This window comes from Lissotriton helveticus, chromosome 3_1 (genome assembly GCF_964261635.1).
Source record: "Lissotriton helveticus chromosome 3_1, aLisHel1.1, whole genome shotgun sequence".
NCBI classification, from domain to species: domain Eukaryota; kingdom Metazoa; phylum Chordata; class Amphibia; order Caudata; family Salamandridae; genus Lissotriton; species Lissotriton helveticus.
Window position 1 is genome coordinate 524,819,817 of NC_136061.1, and position 19,498 is coordinate 524,839,314.

Sequence of the window (19,498 nt, forward strand, 5' to 3'; positions counted from 1 at the left end):
TTTGTCTCTAAACAAATTAGAGACAAAAATTATCGCTAGTTGTTGGTAATATACCCCTAAGAGACTAGCTGAGAGGTCGGGGAGGCATAATCCCTTAGCCATTAACCTGAAACAACTGCAGGAAAGAAGAAACAATTACAAAAAGAGTATATGTAATGCCAAAGTGACCTTCTACAGATTCTAACTAGAATCCAACTAGATAACGCCAAAAAACGCCACAGGAAACTTTGAATTTGTCAGATAATAGACAGGAAAATCAAATAGTCTATTGCAATTGACATGAAAAGTAAACAATAATTGAGTCCCAAAAATACTCTTTCCAGGTAGGAAAATATACGTTTGAGAAGGCTGAAAAAGTAAAAGAATTAGGCTATTTAAATGCAAATTCAAACCCTCAATGAAGATGGGGTCAATAATAAACCACCCTCGTATTTCAACGACCCCAGCCCCTCTATGATAAATAAGGACATAAGTCAACTTGTTTCCCCAATTGGACGAAGACCGTTAACTCATCAGTAACATAAGGCAAAATCCCAGGGCTAGTAACTTTGTTCCTGAAAAAAACGGTGCTGACCAGACAGACCTGAACAATTTTTGCCTGGTCTCAAACATGCTCTTACTTGCTAAACTAATGGAAAAATGTGCACCCAATCAATTATCTCAGCACTTTTTAATTATTTCAATTATAGCAGCACATTGAACAGTTCAATTGGCTCAATAAGCTCCAGTCGACATTCATGCCGGCACAACGAATGGAAAAAGCTATCTTGCACATCACAGATGATGCTCTCAAAATCCTGGACCCTAATGACTCCTGCCTACCCATCTTCCTCTAACTTTTCTCTGCGTGTGACAAGGTCAATCATATCACTCTCCTAGAGTTATTGGAAGGCTGAATAGGATTGTCTGGAAACATTCTGAAATTGTTTACCTGTTTTCTCCAATCAGTTAAAGTGGGCAGCCCACTATCTACCACGTCCCCAACCAGATGCAGAGACCCACAAGGATCAACCATCTCTTCCCACTCTTCTATCTTAATTTAGGGCCTCTTATGGAGATTCTGAAACAAGCGAACGCCACATAGCACATGTGTGGTGAAGACCCCAGTTATACCTAAAGATTTCGGCCCTGGAAGAAATCAACAATATCAATGATGCCCTATTAATTTTTTTTTTTAAACCTGGTTGACATGAAATCACCTCAAATAGAATGCAGTCCAAATATAATTTCTACCCATCTCCCTACACAACAGCTCTACCCTCATTTCACAATGGATCAACCACCTAGACTCCCTTAGTTGCAAGCCAGTTATTACTGAATCACAAAAATGCCTGAAAATCTTAACCTGAGAGCACGAGCACACATTAATTGCATCCAGTCATAGTGCAGCTCACCAAATAAACCTTCTCAGTGAAGCGGTTCATTCGCCTCCTGTTTCAAGATCATAGTTCAATCTTTAGTAGTAACCAACTAGATATGGTAGTGCAACCATTACAGGTTTACAGATATCACAAACAGCTCGGCTTAAGGCAACCCTCAGCACCTCAGTGAGACTGGAACAAGACATTTTCATCATATCACTTCATCTTCCAAGTCAACTGGCTCCATTTCGAAGCCAGAATCCAACTGAGAATTATGTACCTAATGCACAACGTCATGCATAATGATTCACAGATGTATCTTCAAAAAAGCTCACAATCTCAGGAGGCTGCTGCTCACTATAGAGTGCCAACTCCCCATGGCTGAAACCCCCAAGATTTAGAAAAAAGAAGGCATACTCCAGTGCCTTATCAGGGTCCATCCAAACAGATCTTACCGTAGCAACTGTGACCAGAGTTGAACCAGTGACCACTTTACACACTTGTTGTAAAAATAGAAACCTTGAGCCTAATGTACGCATCACTGGAGAATGATCACTGATAATGAACCTTTAGTCATTTGGAATATACTTGTACAATAACGGGGTGGGCTTTTTCAATGCACAGCACTTTGATACCATTGGATCATGTTTTCGCTTTATAAAATGCTTTAAATAGATAACTAAATAAAAATACATATGGAAGGTAAATATAGCATGTAACACATAATTCAAAGAACAGATTAGTCTGGGCTGCACAGGTTCAGGGAGCAGGATGGTCTGGCCAGGAGAGTGGTGGAGAATGTGGTCCTGGTCCCCAAAGATTAAAGCATGGCCCACACCCTGCCCATTTGAATTTGACAAGCTGTTGATTGTATTTTTTAAGTTTCAAATGGGGTTGCACGCCCTACTCCCTCTTTGTAGTCATTTAAGTTTCTAGAGATGTATGTGAAGTTGGTAGGGGTGGAAGCAGGTATTACACCCTCAGCAACTAAACAGCAAAGCATTCTGTGACTCTCACACAAAACAAAAATAAAGTAGGTACCTGCTTCAAAGAACTTCAGGAAAAAAACCCTGGTAGGACTTTAACACCTTAAGTGAGACCGTCAGGCATTGACATCAATACTCAAAACTGGAGTGATAAGAAGAAAGAGGTGAGTGCTCCCCTCCACGTCTGCTGGGGATTTTAGCCCTAAAGAGGCCTCCACGATCCACAAAAATGACACACTAGACACCAGAGGTTTATGCCATTTTTTGGGGGTCAGCCCCAATGGGGGTATTTTTTGGGATTTGAAGATAATTTCCCTTGGGAGGTGTGATTGCGCCCCTATGGCAGGTGGGATCAAACTTCCCATTGGAGAAAGGTGACAGGCAAAAGTTTATTTGATTTTGGGGTCACCTTCCTGGTATTTGGGCCGATCATATGAGGGGCTTCAATTTTGGAAAAAATACATTTGTTTTACCCTGGGGTGCAATTGCGGGTAAAACAAAAAGGCAGCCATGAATTGATGTACAGTGCGGAGGCGGCCCCAATGATTCATGGGTCGACTTGTCAGGAGGCAGAAAAAATATATATATATATGAGGGAAATTCCCCATCACAGGTTGTTCCCCAACGGAAAGAAGACTCACACTCCACGATGTCTGTAAATGCAGATTACTTTACTGGCTGATGCGTTTTGAGCAATCAATCAATCAATCAATCAAGACATTTATAGAGCGCACTACTCACCCGTAGGGTCTCAAGGCGCTGGGAGGGGGGGGGTGCCGTTACTGCTCGAACAGCCAGGTCTTGAGCTTCTTCCTGAAGGAGAGGTGGTCTTGGGTCATGCGCAGGTCGGACGGGAGTGAGTTCCAGGTCTTGGCAGCCAGGTAGGAGAAGGACCTTCCTCCTGTTGTCGCTCTTCGGATGCGGGGGACGGCGGCGAGGGCGTGGCTGGTTGATCTGAGGAGGCGCGTGGGAGTGTAGAAGTTGATCCGGTTGTTGAGGTAGCTCGGGCCTTGGTCGTGTAGGGCTTTGTGCGCGTGGGTGAGGAGGCGGAAGGTGATTCTCTTGTTGACCGGGAGCCAGTGCAGGTCTCTCAAGTGTCCGGAGATGTGGCTGTGTCGGGGGATGTCGAGGATGAGTCTTGCTGAGGCGTTCTGGATCCGCTGGAGTCTTTTCTGGAGCTTGGCGGTGGTTCCGGCGTAGAGGGCGTTGCCGTAGTCCAGTCGGCTGGTGACGAGGGCCTGGGTGACCGTCTTCCTCGTCTCGGTGGGGATCCACCGGAAGATCTTCCGTAGCATGCGCAGGATGTTGAAGCATGACGAGGAGACGGCGTTGACTTGTCTGGTCATGGAGAGGGAGGAGTCCAGGATGAAGCCCAGGTTGCGTGCGTGGTCCGTTGGTTTAGGTGCGGTGCCCAGGGCGGGGGGCCACCAGGAGTCGTCCCAGGCGGAGGGCGAGGATCCCAGGATGAGGACCTCCGTCTTGTCTGAGTTCAGTTTCAGGCGGCTGGTCGACATCCATTCGGCTACCTCTCTCATCCCTTCGTGCAGGTTGGCTCTGGCGGCGTCGGGGTCGTTGGTCAGGGAGAGGATCAGCTGGGTGTCATCGGCGTAGGAGATGATGTTCAGGTTGTGTTGGCGTGCGATGGTCGCGAGGGGGCTCATGTAGACGTTGAAGAGGGTTGGGCTCAGCGAGGATCCTTGGGGTACGCCGCAGATGACTTCGGTGGCCTCTGACTTGTACGGTGGTAGACGGACTCTCTGTGTTCTGCCGTCGAGGAAGGAGGTGATCCATTCCAGTGCCTTGTCCTGGATTCCGATGTTGCCGAGGCGCTGTACTAGGGTGCGGTGGCAGACAGTGTCGAAGGCCGCGGAGAGGTCCAGGAGGATGAGGGCCGCTGTTTCTCCATTGTCCATCAGAGTTCGTATGTCATCGGTGGCAGCGATGAGGGCGGTCTCGGTGCTGTGGTTCGCTCGGAAGCCAGACTGTGAGGGGTCGAGGGATCCATTCGTCTCGAGGAAGGCGGCCAGTTGTTTGTTGAAGGTCTTCTCGATGACTTTGGCCGGGAACGGGAGGAGCGAGATGGGACGGTAGTTCTTGAGGTCGGTGGGGTCTGCTGTGGGTTTCTTGAGAAGGGCGCTGAGTTCGGCGTGCTTCCAGCTCTCAGGGAAGGTGGCGGTGTCGAAGGAGGTGTTGATGATGTCCCGCAGGTGGGGTGCGATGACAGCGTCGTCCTAGTTGAAGACGTGGTGAGGGCAGGGGTCGGTCGGAGATCCGGAGTGGATGGAGTTCATTGTGCGGATGGTGTCTTCGGTGCTGATCGGCGTCCAGGTGCGGAGGGTGGTGGTGGGTGGCGTTGTTGCGGTTGTGGCTTCCGTTGGTTGGTTGCTGAAGCTGTTGTGTATGTCCGCGATCTTGTTGTGGAAGTAGGACGCGAGGGAGTTGCAGAGGTCTTGCGACGGGGTGATGTCGTTGTTAGCGGCGTTGGGGTTGGAGAGCTCTTTCACGATGTTGAAGAGTTCCTTGCAGTTGTGTGCGTTGTTGTCCAGCCGGTCCTTGTAAGTATTTTTCTTGGTGGCGCGGATCAGTTGGTGGTGTTTCCGGGTGGCGTGCTTGAGGGTGGTCATGTTGTTCGTAGTTGGTTCCCTCCTCCAGACTTTCTCGAGGGCTCGACAGTTCTTCTTGGAGCTCTTGAGTTCGTCGGTGAACCATGGTGTTTTTCTGCTGCAGGGTCCGCGGGGTGGGGTTCTCAGAGGGGCGAGTTCGTCTGCGCAGTTGTTGATCCACATCGTGAGGTTGTCGGCGGCCTGGCTGGGGTTCGCTGAGCTGGCGGGAGGGTGCTGGCTCAGGGAAGCGGTGAGCTGGTCGGCTGTGATCTTGTTCCAGCTTCTTCGGGCAACCTGTTGCTGGTGGTGGTGGATCATCGTTCTTTTGAAGGTGAAGTGGACACAGCTGTGGTCCGTCCAGTGGAGTCCTGTCGCGTGGCTGAAGGTGACGTCTTTGCTGGATGAGAAGACGGCGTCGAGTGTGTGTCCGGCGAGGTGGGTGGGGGAGGTCACCAGTTGCTTGAGTCCGAGGTTGGCGAGGTTGTCGAGCAGGCTGATGGTGTTGCGGTCGCTGTTGTTCTCCAGGTGGAAGTTGAGGTCCCCCAGGAGGATGTAGTCGGCGGAGGGGAGGGCATGCGGGCTGACGAAGTCGGTGATGTCCTCGCTGAAGCGTGTGCGTGGTCCCGGGGGTCGGTAGATCAGGGTGCCTCTGAGGGTGGTCTTCGGGTCGGTGCTCTTCTTCACAAGCCAACGTTTCACCACCAATGCTCACCATTATACAGTGTATTTACAAAACATAGAGGTAGGACCATTCCAAGTGGATGCAATAGAAACAATACTATCGTCACTGTGGTAGAAGACAGGCTCCATGTCTTCTTGTTAGATACATCTGACAGCATGTTGGCAGCAATTTAAATGTTACAAAACAAATTCAAATGTTCATACATTTGCATTGTGCATATTGTAAATTAGCAACGGAGTGGTGTGGTAAATCAAGAAATGTTGCTGTACACAAAAATAAACGCCAGTAATTTTGTACTCGGTATAACTTTCAGGTTGTAATTTCGAAAACTGATAAAAAGGACGCGGCACTGTATTTTGAACTGTAACAGTAAACAACAAGAGTATATGAACAGAGGGAGGCAGGCAGGTGCTGTTACAGCACCTCCAGTGGAAAAAACGGATGTGAGAAACAAAACAGCAGGGAGAGTGGTTGAAGCTCGTTCCCTCTTCTGTGAAATGGAAGAGGAAGAGGGAGAAGGCAGACATGAAAGGAGCGCATCAACTGAAGGGAGAAACAAAACCCTGAAACAAATGTTATTCCTATATGAAAAACTGCAGAAAAGAGAAATAAACATGTGGTGGGAGGTTTCCTCCCTTAACAACTATATCGAAGTAGGGAGGGTCCCGAGGGGGCTCAGGATTTTGATCACACCCACTTATCAGAACCCGCATCCTAAATTACTTGAAGATTGGTCAAGCTTGATGGCAGGCACATGTAAGAACGTGCTGGGACTACTGTCGAAATACGCTGCCATGGAATTGGAGACAACAATAAAAGAAATCGACAAACTTAAGGAAAAACTTGACAAACACCCAGGACAAAAGGAAATTGAAGTGGCCCTAATACAGATGGAGCTGAGATTGGACAAGTATGAGGCCAAAATAAACAGAACAAGAAATGTAAATTTCTACGCGATAAACAGGACTATGCCAGTGGGCGGATCCTGGCCTTTGGGAGGCGATATGATGGAGCAATCAAGCAGTTCAAGCAAATGGGTGCCATGAGACAACAGGAAGGAGCCAGATCAGAATCCGGATCAGAAATGTATTTGGACCTAGAGGAGGTACCGGATGGTCAAGGAAGAGATTCCCTTACCTTCCAACCCCTAGAAGAATACCGTTTTTTACAAACAAACATGACATTGAGGGCGAGACCACCCAACGGGGGAGAGGAAGAGGAAGAGGAAGAGGAAGAGGAAGAGGCAGAAGCACAAGAGGAAACCAACAAGGAGGGGAGGAAGAAAGCACAAAAGACACAATGCCGTATGGGAGGCCAACGAGGCAGACGGAATGGAGATGATGCGTGAGGAAAATCTAACAGTTGTGAACCTTTCTTCGCACAAATTAACTGAGTCAGAAAAACATTACTTGAACTGGGCCTTACGTTCTGTCCAACAGCAAACTTTGACTACAGTAAAACCAGAATTGATATGTTTTTATATGTACGTAAACTAAAATTGATGAAAGAGAAGAGAAGAGAAACGCAGCACAGGTTTAGGGGCTGCAGGTACGAGTAGAGATGCAGCACTGTCAGAGCACATATGCCTTAAAGATGTTGAAGCCCTGGCATGCTTAGCAGAACTGGGAGGTGAAATAAGTGAATGGGAAGATGAACGGGACATCATAGAACAGATGGGCTTAGATACTAGGGGAACAGTGCATACCAACTTCAGGCCTAGGTCCACTTTCAACACTAACTTACCACACGACAATCTAGATACCTTTCATGAGGTAGTTATAAAAGACCTCATGAAAATCTGGAAAAAAAACTCTAACAAACATGCACATAACTTAACACCTGAACAAAGAGAAGCGCTCGGCACGCTTAACAGTGACCCCAACCTCATCAGCAAACCATCAGATAAGGGTGGGAATGTGGTCCTGTGGGACATCAAACTGTACAGAAAGGAGGCAATGAGACAACTGACTCTCTCAGGTGTGAAAAAACAAGAAGATAAACTGATGAAAATATGAATTCTTGATCAAAGTTATTATGAAACCACATCTGAATTGGACAGAGGCAGCCTGACCTCTCTCCTTTGACATTCATGGAAACATTAGAGAAAAATTAAGATACGCTGCCCTGTTGAACATATATTATTACTGAACAAATTTGTGTTGCAATCAAATTGGAAATGAGACTGATAGTGTGGTCATACTCATGCATAATTTATAGTGGCTATATAGTAAAAAACAAAGATCGCAAATGTATTTTGTTCGAAAAACCGCAATCCAGCAGGTGGCAAATGCACTGCAGGGGCCAAGGGCACTTAGCCCACTACATTTTCTGACACTCAGTCTAAAATCACACACACGATCAATGCCGAGTAAAGGTGGCATTAATCAATGGACTCATGGCCATGAACCAACCAAGCGCAAATTTTCTAACTTTAGAAAAGCGCGGTGTATCTTTGATAATTGCTAAACCCTGAATTGTGGCCGTGAACAGGAACTTTGGTTCGAAACTCGTAGGAATTTACGATCTGAAATAAAAACATCTTGAATGAACAAGTGCTGTACCGCATATATATATATATATATATATATATATATATATATATATTCTTTACCATACCAAACTTCTGATGAAAGAAGGCGCTGACTCCGTGAGTTTCAATTCAAACGTTTTATTTCTTTGCTCAGTTTCTGCTCAGACGCGTTTCGGCGGCCTGCTCCCGCCTTGCTCACTGACATATGCATACTGACATTAAAGCTTTATATACCTAAGCACATTGTCATTAATTAGGTAAGTTCAACTTGTTGCTACTGGCAGTTACTATGGTTACATGGTTACACCCAAGGTGATGACGCTGCCTCCTACATGACTTGCACATTCTAACATCATGGCAGTCTTTTTACTGTTATTGTTAATTCACATATACCGTAATTTATGACATGTCTCAACAATTCAAATAGTGCTTAAATTCTAACATGTGAATATCATTATCTAACACTGTGTAAAAACGAACATTTTAAACTGCCTCGTTATACCGAGTAACAATACATATGTGTCAGCACAAGTGTAAACGAATCCCGTGTGTTCCTACAAATGGTCCGAACATGCCTGCTCATATAAGCACAGTGATTGGTTTGGCGCTGTAACTTCATTATTGCGAGTTCCCTGGGCGCGCTCTGAAGTGAGATGTACACGCTCCTCATCCTAACTCGGTAAGTCCTAACCTGACGGTACACCCACCCTGTTGAACCCTTATCTAGCCGAAGCATAACTAGTGTATTAAGGATTACAATCCTGCTGCTAAATTGGGATAGCGGGCGGACCTACCACTAAAGTGTGTCATATTCGGGTAGTATTTGGTAACGGGAGGTACCTCGTGCCTGGCATGACTTGATATGTTCGGTGCAATGTTAGTGTCATCACCCTATAGTGACAAATACGTGCGCAGTGTATTTACAGTGAAACGATCATATGCAAATGTTCTAGGGTACTAGGGAAAGGAGAGGCGGAAAAGACGCTCGGAAGTGTTTACTTAAATGTGGACACTCAGGGCTTCATCCGCATTCAAACCTGAAGGGATTTTGGAGTTCAAGAGAATGATATATCTCGACTCCAGGCGGCGTAACGCAAGTTTTCGATTCCCACCTCTTGGGCTCTTGGGGATGCTGTCTATGACAAAATATGTTAGCCCATCTGCATTGCCCCCATGGGACTCATGAATGTGCCGTGCCACTGGATACGCTTGGTCCAGATTAGCAATTGCCCTCAAGTGTTGCAGAATCCTTACATGGACGGGGTGAATGGTAGACCCTACATATCTTTTGCCACATTGGCACGTCAACACGTACACAGCAAACTCCGTTTTGCATGTGAAGTGTTCCCTTATGGAATACTTTTTCCTTCTGAATGGTAGTTGGACCTCGGTGGTGTTGATGCCATGATTGCAGGCTTTGCATTTCATGCATTTTTTGAAACCCTTTTGGGACTGTAGCCAATTCTTTTTCTTTTTCAGAACTGGTGCATTAACCACCAGGGTGTTGCGCATTGATTTTGCTTTTCTGAATGATATCAAGGGACTCTCTCCTACCTCGTTCCCTATGGTAGGGTCATTGTGTATTAATGGCCAGTGCCTTCTTAGGATTTTTCGGAGGTTTGAGTGGTACCGGTTATAGCCTGTTATGAGTCTAGGGGGTTGTCTCGCCTGGCTCTCTATAACGGCTTCCTTTGCCACCGGGAATAGTAAATCCTGTCGAGTCTTGGTGCTACACTTCACTTCTGCTTTCTTGCATGTTTCTGGTGTGTACCCTCTCTGTTGGAGTCTCGAGAATAAATTCTTTTTTGCATTTGCGAGACCCTCAGTTGTGCTACAATTACGTGTCATCCTAAGGCATTCTGCATATGGAATTGATTGTTTGAGAGAAGTGGGGTGGAAATATATATATATTTCCTCTCAAATGCCCTGAGCTTTACAGAGGTCACACGATGCAGCTCCTACCATCCGGTCTAAAAGCGAGGCTGCTTGCAGTTTTTTGCATCCATTTCATTTTAAGGATTCCCTTTTCTGTTCCCTTAAGGATTCCCTTTTCTCTGTTCCTGCTTTTAGACTGGATGGTAGGAGCTGCATCGTGTGACCTCTGTAAAGCTCAGGGCATTTGAGAGGAAATGTTAAATACACGGCAGCCTTGGCCGTGGCAGAGGAGCACCATTTCCAACAATTGAAAGGGAAGGCTTGAAAGGAACTTTTTCTCTCCGTGTAAGCATGCAGCCCCATGGCAAAACGAAGCCTGCAGTTTGGCAACCAAACCTACTCAAGGACTAAAACAAGCTTCAAATTATTTCACAGAGACAATGAATTCTTGACTCACCTTAGAGACTACATGAACCAGCATGCTATTGTGCAACTCTTGTGTGTAACGCCCAAAGTGGGTGGTGTTCTCAATAAAGCAACCAAAGAGACAACACTGGTGAGTCAGTCATTTCCCCTGTGTAGCAGCCCATGAAGAAGAGGTGCTGGCCTCGAAACGCGTCGGGAACAGAGAAAAGGGAATCCTTAAGGGAACAGAAAAAGGAATCCTTAAAATGAAATGGATGCAAAAAACTGCAAGCAGCCTCGCTTTTAGACCGGATGGTAGGAGCTGCATCGTGTGACCTCTGTAAAGCTCAGGGCATTTGAGAGGAAATGTTAAATACACGGCAGCCTTGGCCGTGGCAGAGGAGCACCATTTCCAACAATTGAAAGGGAAGGCTTGGAAAGGAACTTTTTCTCTCCGTGTAAGCATGCAGCCCCATGGCAAAACGAAGCCTGCAGTTTGGCAACCAAACCTACTCAAGGACTAAAACAAGCTTCAAATTATTTCACAGAGACAATGAATTCTTGACTCACCTTAGATACTACATGAACCAGCATGCTATTGTGCAACTCTTGTGTGTAAAGCCCAAAGTGGGTGGTGTTCTCAATAAAGCAACCAAAGAGACAACACTGGTGAGTCAGTCATTTCCCCTGTGTAGCAGCCCATGAAGAAGAGGCGCTGGCCTCGAAACGTGTCGGGAACAGAGAAAAGGGAATCCTAAGGGAACAGAAAAGGGAATCCTTAAAATGAAATGGATGCAAAAAACTGCAAGCAGCCTCGCTTTTAGACCGGATGGTAGGAGCTGCATCGTGTGACCTCTGTAAAGCTCAGGGCATTTGAGAGGAAATGTTAAATACACGGCAGCCTTGGCCGTGGCAGAGGAGCACCATTTCCAACAATTGAAAGGGAAGGCTTGGAAAGGAACTTTTTCTCTCCGTGTAAGCATGCAGCCCCATGGCAAAACGAAGCCTGCAGTTTGGCAACCAAACCTACTCAAGGACTAAAACAAGCTTCAAATTATTTCACAGAGACAATGAATTCTTGACTCACCTTAGCGACTACATGAACCAGCATGCTATTGTGCAACTCTTGTGTGTAACGCCCAAAGTGGGTGGTGTTCTCAATAGAGCAACCAAAGAGACAACACTGGTGAGTCAGTCATTTCCCCTGTGTAGGAGCCCATGAAGAAGAGGCGCTGGCCTCGAAACGCGTCGGGAACAGAGAAAAGGGAATCCTTAAGGGAACAGAAAAGGGAATCCTTAAAATGAAATGGATGCAAAAAACTGCAAGCAGCCTCGCTTTTAGACCGGATGGTAGGAGCTGCATCATGTGACCTCTGTAAAGCTCAGGGCATTTGAGAGGAAATATATATATATATATATATATATATCCAAAGCACAAGTCTCCGAGAAGGGAGCCACCAACCCTGCAGGGCGGCCTCTCAACCACGGGCACGGAGACGCCCGTTACTTCACTCTCCATGATAAACAAAACGAGAGGCCCATTGCAAGATACAGGAGACTTTAATTCAGGCTTGAGCACAGTGCTTCCTCTAATGCCCCAACTAGTTTCGGCAAAGCCTTGATCACGGGCAGGAAGTGTCACAAAAAGTGCCTCTGTGCTTCCGTTTTTCAAATGCAGTTACAGGTCACATGACTGCTATTAACTACATCTCCCAGACTGCATCATTCATACAGTTTGTTGTAAATTTGGAAAAGAATGTTCTTTATGCTCACAAAAAGTTGTACATTTTGCTCAGACGTAAATGATGCACTCATTGTTAAAAGATTCCAAATGGAAAGCAGTCAAAACGCTGGTGAACAGCAAAGTTCTGAGTGCTGTAAAAACTGTGAAACATCGTCTCCCTCTTCTTGCACGATTGGAAAGGGAAATCCTCCCATGCCAAATCCCTTCCAGCGCTGCCGTTGTTTTCGCCGGGTGGCCTCTCCCAAATGGGTTTAGCGGCAGCGTGTGGGTCATGCTCTCATTATTAAATCAAAAGCACAAGTCCCCGAGAAGGGAGCCACCAACCCTGCAGGGCGGCCTCTCAACCACGGAGACACCCGTTACTTCACTCTCCATGAAAAAACAAAACGAGAGGCCCATTGCAAGACACAAGAGACTTTAATTCAGGCTTGAGCACAGTGCTTCCTCTAATTTCCCAACTAGTTTCGGCAAAGCCTAGATCACGGGCAGGAAGTGTCACAAAAAGTGACTCTGTGCTTCCGTTTTTCAAATGCAGTTACAGGTCACATGACTGCTATTAACTACATCTCCCAGACTGCATCATTCATACAGTTCGTTGTAAATTTGGAAAAGAATGTTCTTTATGCTCACAAAAAGTTGTAAATTTTGCTCTGAAGTAAATGACGCACTCATTGTTAAATGAATCCAAATGGAAAGCAGTCAAAATGCTGGTGAACAGCAAAGTGCTGAGTGCTGTAAAAACTCTGAAACATCGTCTCCCTCTTCTTGCACGATTGGAAAGGGAAATCCTCCCATGCCAAATCCCTTCCAGCGCTGCCGTTGTTTTCGCCGGGCGGCCTCTCCCAAATGGGTTTAGCGGCAGCGTGTGGGTCATGCTCCCATTATTAAATCCAAAGCACAAGTCCCCGAGAAGGGAGCCACCAACCCTGCAGGGCGGCCTCTCAACCACGGGCACGGAGACGCCCGTTACTTCACTCTCCATGAAAAACAAAACAAGAGGCCCATTGCAAGATACAGGAGACTTTAATTCAGGCTTGAGCACAGTGCTTCCTCTAATGTCCCAACTGGTTTCGGCAAAGCCTTGATCACGGGCAGAAAGTGTCACAAAAAGCGCCTCTGTGCTTCCGTTTTTCAAATGCAGTTACAGGTCACATGACTGCTATTAACTACATCTCCCAGACTGCATCATTCATACAGTTTGTTGTAAATTTGGAAAAGAATGTTCTTTATGCTCACAAAAAGTTGTACATTTTACTCAGAAGTAAATGATGCACTCATTGTTAAATGAATCCAAATGGAAAGCAGTCAAAACGCTGGTGAACAGCAAAGTGCTGAGTGCTGTAAAAACTCCGAAACATCGTCTCCCTCTTCTTGCACAATTGGAAAGGGAAATCCTCCCATGCCAAATCCCTTCCAGCGCTGCCGTTGTTTTCGCCGGGTATATATATATACTGGTAATATGGACACTTAGTCCCTTACTTCTTACGCGGTGATAATTTGCGCAGTAGAATGCAAGCGAAAAACAGCTACATTAATAACAGTCCGTAGGACAATAATTTGCGCGATGTTTTTCACTCTTTAGAAAAAAAAATTTTTGAGTTCTATTTGTGTTGTGTAAATGCCGCGATCTGGGAACTCACTTTGCACTGTTTGGAAATAATTTGATCCAAAAAACTACTGAGCACACAATGCATCTTAAATAGCCATGTGGTGTCTACAGGTATTTAAGGTAAAAAGTAATGATGGACTATTGTTTGTTACCGTGATCAGGGACAGCTTCTTGTCCGAAATGCGTAGGTGGGGATACCTACAGAAAATAAACTAACTAATTTCAACTAACGAAGTAGTGTGCGGCGTCTTTCTCCTGGGAGAGAAGTTATTGCTGAATAGTAATTATCGCGAGGGTGTCCTGAACCTTGCCACCAGCACCAGCTATTGTTGCTCCTCTTATCTTGGGACATTTGCTTTACGATATATATATATATATATATATATATATATATATATATTACCTACTGGCGGTCGCCAGTAGGTATATATAGTTAGGATTTTTTCCCTATGGGATTTTTGAAAATTCTATGTCTAATAACTTTGGCGTTTGTGGACGGAATTGGCTGAAATTTTCAGGAAAATGGAACATTTTGTTTCTGAGCAGCCCCTAAAAATTTGGGGGGGGGGTTCGTCAAGGGGGGGCTGAGAAAAAAGGGGGGTCCCAAAACGTGTTTTTCCAATGTTAATTTTCATAGGGCGGTTGGCCTCACTTTTAGCCCGAATGGCTGAATGGATTTGCACGAAACTTGGCAAAATTGTAGGGACTGTTAGCCCGATGTGCCTTTGCTAGGTCTCAATATATGTGCTCCAGTGGATTTTAAGAAATTAACGTTTAAAAAAAGATATATATCTGTAAGCGGGCTCTGGGCAGCGCTCCGGTTCGCGTACTTTACGCGTAACGGAACTTCGCGACGCGAAGCTGATTGGCTCTCCGGTGTCTGTCAACATTCTAAACAGTCCGGAGCGGCCGCCATCTTGTCTCTCGGTAGGATCGAGAGACAAGAGGAGGCCAAAAGAAAGGGGGAAATGACCATAAGGGGGCATAGTAGATGCTCCCTGACCCCCTAGGTTTGATGTGGAGGCTTTAAAAGGGCCCCGCAGGGCAAAAAAAAAATATATATTTTTTTTTTTTGCGTGGGGAGCGCCCGGTTCGCGAACCGGGAAGCGTACTGGGGAGCGTACTATAAGGAAAAAAGAATGATAGACTTTTCGAATACTGTATGTTAATTGATTGTTGGTTTTGTTGATTATTTTTTAATTTCTTTATTTTTTAAGCAATTATTTATTATTGTGATTGTGTTTCAAAATTTAATAACATTTCTAACATTTCACTGTCTGAAATGTCGTCATTTTCCATGAACATAGTTTGTAATCTCTGAGGGTGTAAAATGTCCTCATTTTGAAGGAGGTCATCTACTGCTTGCACACATTGCAGTAGTTCTTGGTCCCAAGTTTCATCCATAAATTCTATATCATTTGGATCAATTAATTCTTGGCTGCTCTCTTGCAGGAGAATTTGAAATGAAACTTTCTGTTCGCCTTCCATGTCGCCTGAAATTTGGGGAAAAAAAAATATATAGTAGTAGAGATAGGGCACTGTTGGGATTAATTTTAGATAGGCAGTTTTTATCAGTGAATTTATCTTTGGGCAGTGTATAGTATCAGAGTGGAAGTAGGAATATAAAAAAGTGTGTGTGATTTAACGTAAGTAATTTCATAATTATACAAGAGAAACCTAACTCCATCCATAACTATAACAGAGAAGTCTATCTAAATCTATAACTACTACAGAGGGATAGTATATAACTATCAGAAAAAGTTTACCATATTAACTTTTGGTGCACAATATACTTCAGTTTTAAAAATAACAACTTACCTTTACAAAGAAGTTGGAGTGATTAGTGAAAATCCAATTGAAATGTACAACAAGAAGTAGTAGTCAAAATGGCTGTGTTTCCTTCTCTTCCTTTATATATATTCAGGTATATAACCAATCAAATGTCAGGTAATAAAAGTAGAAAATGAAAGTAACATTTTCATTGGTTGTCAATTCCAACACTTCAGATGTGTTTTGTGAAGTAATTTACCTCAGGGTATTTAGAGAGGTCTACAGGCTAAATGGCTAAATGGAATTCCAACCAAATTTGTGAAAATGGTAGGGATTGGTATGTAGTATGTGCTAATCTATATTTGGTGAGAGTGTCTCCAGTCGTTTTTCTGTAAATTACTTTCCCACCTTTTTTGATGGAGCGCTTCCCGGGGAGAGACCCGGTACGCGAACTGGCGAGCGCCCCGGTACGCGAACCTTAAGCGTTACGGGAGTCCACCATTTTGTGTTTCGGTCGACTTAAGATACAAGATGGAGGGCAAATAATGTTCAGAATGGGTAGAAGGGGGCACGGTAGACTTATCTTGACCCCCTAGGTTTTCTGAGGGTGGCTGAGGAGGCTTATATGTGCGAAAAAAACATTTTTTAAAAAATTTTCGCGAGGTTAGCTTCCGGTTCGCGTACCGGGTAGCGCCCCGGGGAGCGTACTTTGTTGAAAATTAGTGAAAAAAGTTAGAGTAAAATATTAATTGTGAGTGATCAGATGTAGGGTAGCTCTGAGAAGAGCTTTTGGGTTTATGGTACATTTAGGTACTTATAAGTAGGTACCAATGCACAGTCTTAAATTCAGAATGAAAATTCTGTTGCCCTCATCTGAGAAGTGAACTCCATCTCCTCTGTAGATATCTTGCGTGTAGTAACGCAAGTTATTGTTGTACACGGAGCCCATTCCATGGTCTCTCATGTAAGCTGAAACAGATTTGTTTACATGCTTCCTCGACTTCTCAATTTGTGGACAAAATTGGTTTGACCACCTCCATTTCTGTCTTTGGCATATATTTGAATATACCAAGGCAGTCTGAGGAAAAAGTGCCATTAATTGCTCAAAGGTGTCCTTTAAAAGCATTTCCAGACCTACCCCAGTCAAAGTGCCCAAATCATTACCTCCACAGTGCAGAATTAACAGGTCAGGTTTTGGCAAATGCATAAAGGTTTTCACCAATGGTATCAATTGGTGACATTTTAATCCTCTGTGGCCAAACCACTTAATTTCCACATCTTGTAAATTGAGGTTAGGTAAATTTCTGTTCTCAGCATACCTCTGAGCCCAATAGATGTAACTATGTCCAACAATCCAGACAGAAAACATGGTGAGAGAAGGTTCTCCTGCAGTCAGATGAAGTGTGGCAATGAAATGGCAGTTGAAAAAATAAGAGTTTAAAATGAAAAAAACTGTGGAGTTTCTGTGTTAATGAAGCAGTAACAGTGATTGGTGGATTTTGATTGCTGAAAACAGAAAGTTAGGGTGCATGGATGAGTTCTTTGAAAGATGTATTTTGAGTGGTCAAGAAAAAATCATTAAATGAAAGAATGCACTGGATATGCAGGTGCACTGAGAGTTCAGAGTTCAATTGCAACATTGTTGTGTGAACTTGCAAACACCAGAGGTCTTCCAAGAGGTGGTTGCTATGCAAAAAAAGCAGAGAGGGCAGAGGGGGGAAGGGTTTTGATTTGAAAAAAGTGATGGAAGAGTTTTGATTGGGTGACATGAGAGATATGTGTGAAGAATTACAGCATTTCTGTGCTTTTGATAGCTGCAGACTCTGGAGTGCATACCTTTTGCTCTGCTGAAGACAAATTGGTGTGTTTCTGAGACTGTTTTGAAACTCAAAGTATTTGCTAAGGTGAGGAAAGATTTCTTTAATTTAGATAGAGAATAGTGTCCTTTAAGGAGAAAATTATGAAGAAAGTTGTGTTTTTCAAATGTTGCTTTGTCTCAAGTGTTTTACAAATAGATTTTGTTTCTTTGAGAAATTGCAATTGGAGAAAATGTGAAGTATTAGTACTGACAGGGTTTTCATGTGCATAGGAGCTGTGGAGTGTTTTCAAATTATGACTTGAAAATCGTTTTTGAGGAAAAGGAATGGTTTTAAAATTTATGACAAGGACATAATGGTGTATGCTTCTTTATAAGGCAATTGAGTGTCTCTGATGTTATTTTTCCCATTTTAATGTAAGACCTTTCCCTGTGGAGCAAATTGCTTGTAAATATGCTCCCACCTGTGCATGGCAAATTTAGATGTTGAATGTTTGCGTTACATAGCCATGTTAAAAGTGACCCAAACATGCTGCAAAGGCAATCAAAAAACGCTTTCATGTGTCTTAAGGACATTTTAAGTCATTTCCCCATGTGGAGTGTTTTCAAATTATGATTTGAAAATCGTTTTTGGGGAAAAGGAATGGTTTTAAAATTTATGACAAGGACATAATGGTGTATGCTTCTTTATAAGGCAATTGAGTGTCTCTGATGTTATTTTTCCCATTTTAATGTAAGACCTTTCCCTGTGGAGCAAATTCCTTGTAAATATGCTCCCACCTGTGCATGGCAAATTTAGATTTTGAATGTTTGCGTTACATAGCCATGTTAAAAGTGACCCAAACATGCTGCAAAGGCAATCAAAAAACACTTTCATGTGTCTTAAGGACATTTTAAGTCATTTCCCCATGTGCAGTGTTTTCAAATTATGATTTGAAAATCGTTTTTGGGGAAAAGGAATGGTTTTTAAATTTATGACAAGGACATAATGGTGTATGCTTCTTTATAAGGCATTTCAGTGTCTCTGATGTCATTTTTCCCATATTACATTAAAAGACCTTTCCCCGTGGAGCACATTCCTTGTAAATATGGTCCCACCTGTGCATGGTAAATTTAGATTTTGACTGTTTGAGTTACATAGTCATGTTAAAAGTGACCCAAAAAAGTGGCAAAGGCTTTAAAAAAACACTTTCATGTGTCTTAAGGACATTTTAAGTCATTTCCCCGTGGGCAGTGTTTTCAAATTATGACTTGAAAATCGTTTTTGAGGTAAAGGAATGTTGTTAAAATTTATGTGCGCCATATGCCCCCAAATTTCTTTTTCAGGGGTGCAGCAGGGTGTTCTTGAGACACCCCTGCACCTTTGGAAAAATTCCTAATTTGCGATGAGCTAATTGCTAATCGCAAATTGCACCTTCATTCCTATGGGCCTCCTGGCCCATGGAAATGAATGGGTAATTTGCAATTAGCAATTTGCTCATCGCAAATTAGGAATGGTAAAGAATCGCTATTTATTCCTTAAAATTCGCTATTTAGGAAATGCAAAATATTTTGATGATACATATGGCAGTTTATCTCTAACAAGATAAGAAGCTAAGGGATACATTTATGATGACTGGCGCAATGAAGTGGACATCACTTACTTCATTGGTAGACCTTTACATGTATTATCTCCTCTGTAGTCTTCATCAAGCGTAACTTTCATCTGCAATCCTGAGTAGGCCTCACCTTAAACAAACCTCTGGATAGGCCACACCTTATCGTCATCCTGAATTAATCATTTAAAATGCTAGGGACAGATTTATGATAGGTGTATGCCTCTTTTGCGCCACTGTGCGTCACTTTTGTGATGCAGCGGCGGTGCAAAAGATTTGCTGTGAGGCGACAAAATTACAAATTGATGCATTTAGGCAGATGTGTCATGGTGTAAAAAACACCGTGCCACATGAAACCGATGCAGCAGTGATGCAAAAGATGCACCATGTTGCAAGACAGGCCTCACTTGGGGCCATGTATCAAGCTAATTAGCATTTGCAAAGGCCGAAATTCTGTGAATTTCGGCTTTTGCGAATGCTAATTAGAAAAATGGTATGTATCAAACAAGTTTGATGCAAAAT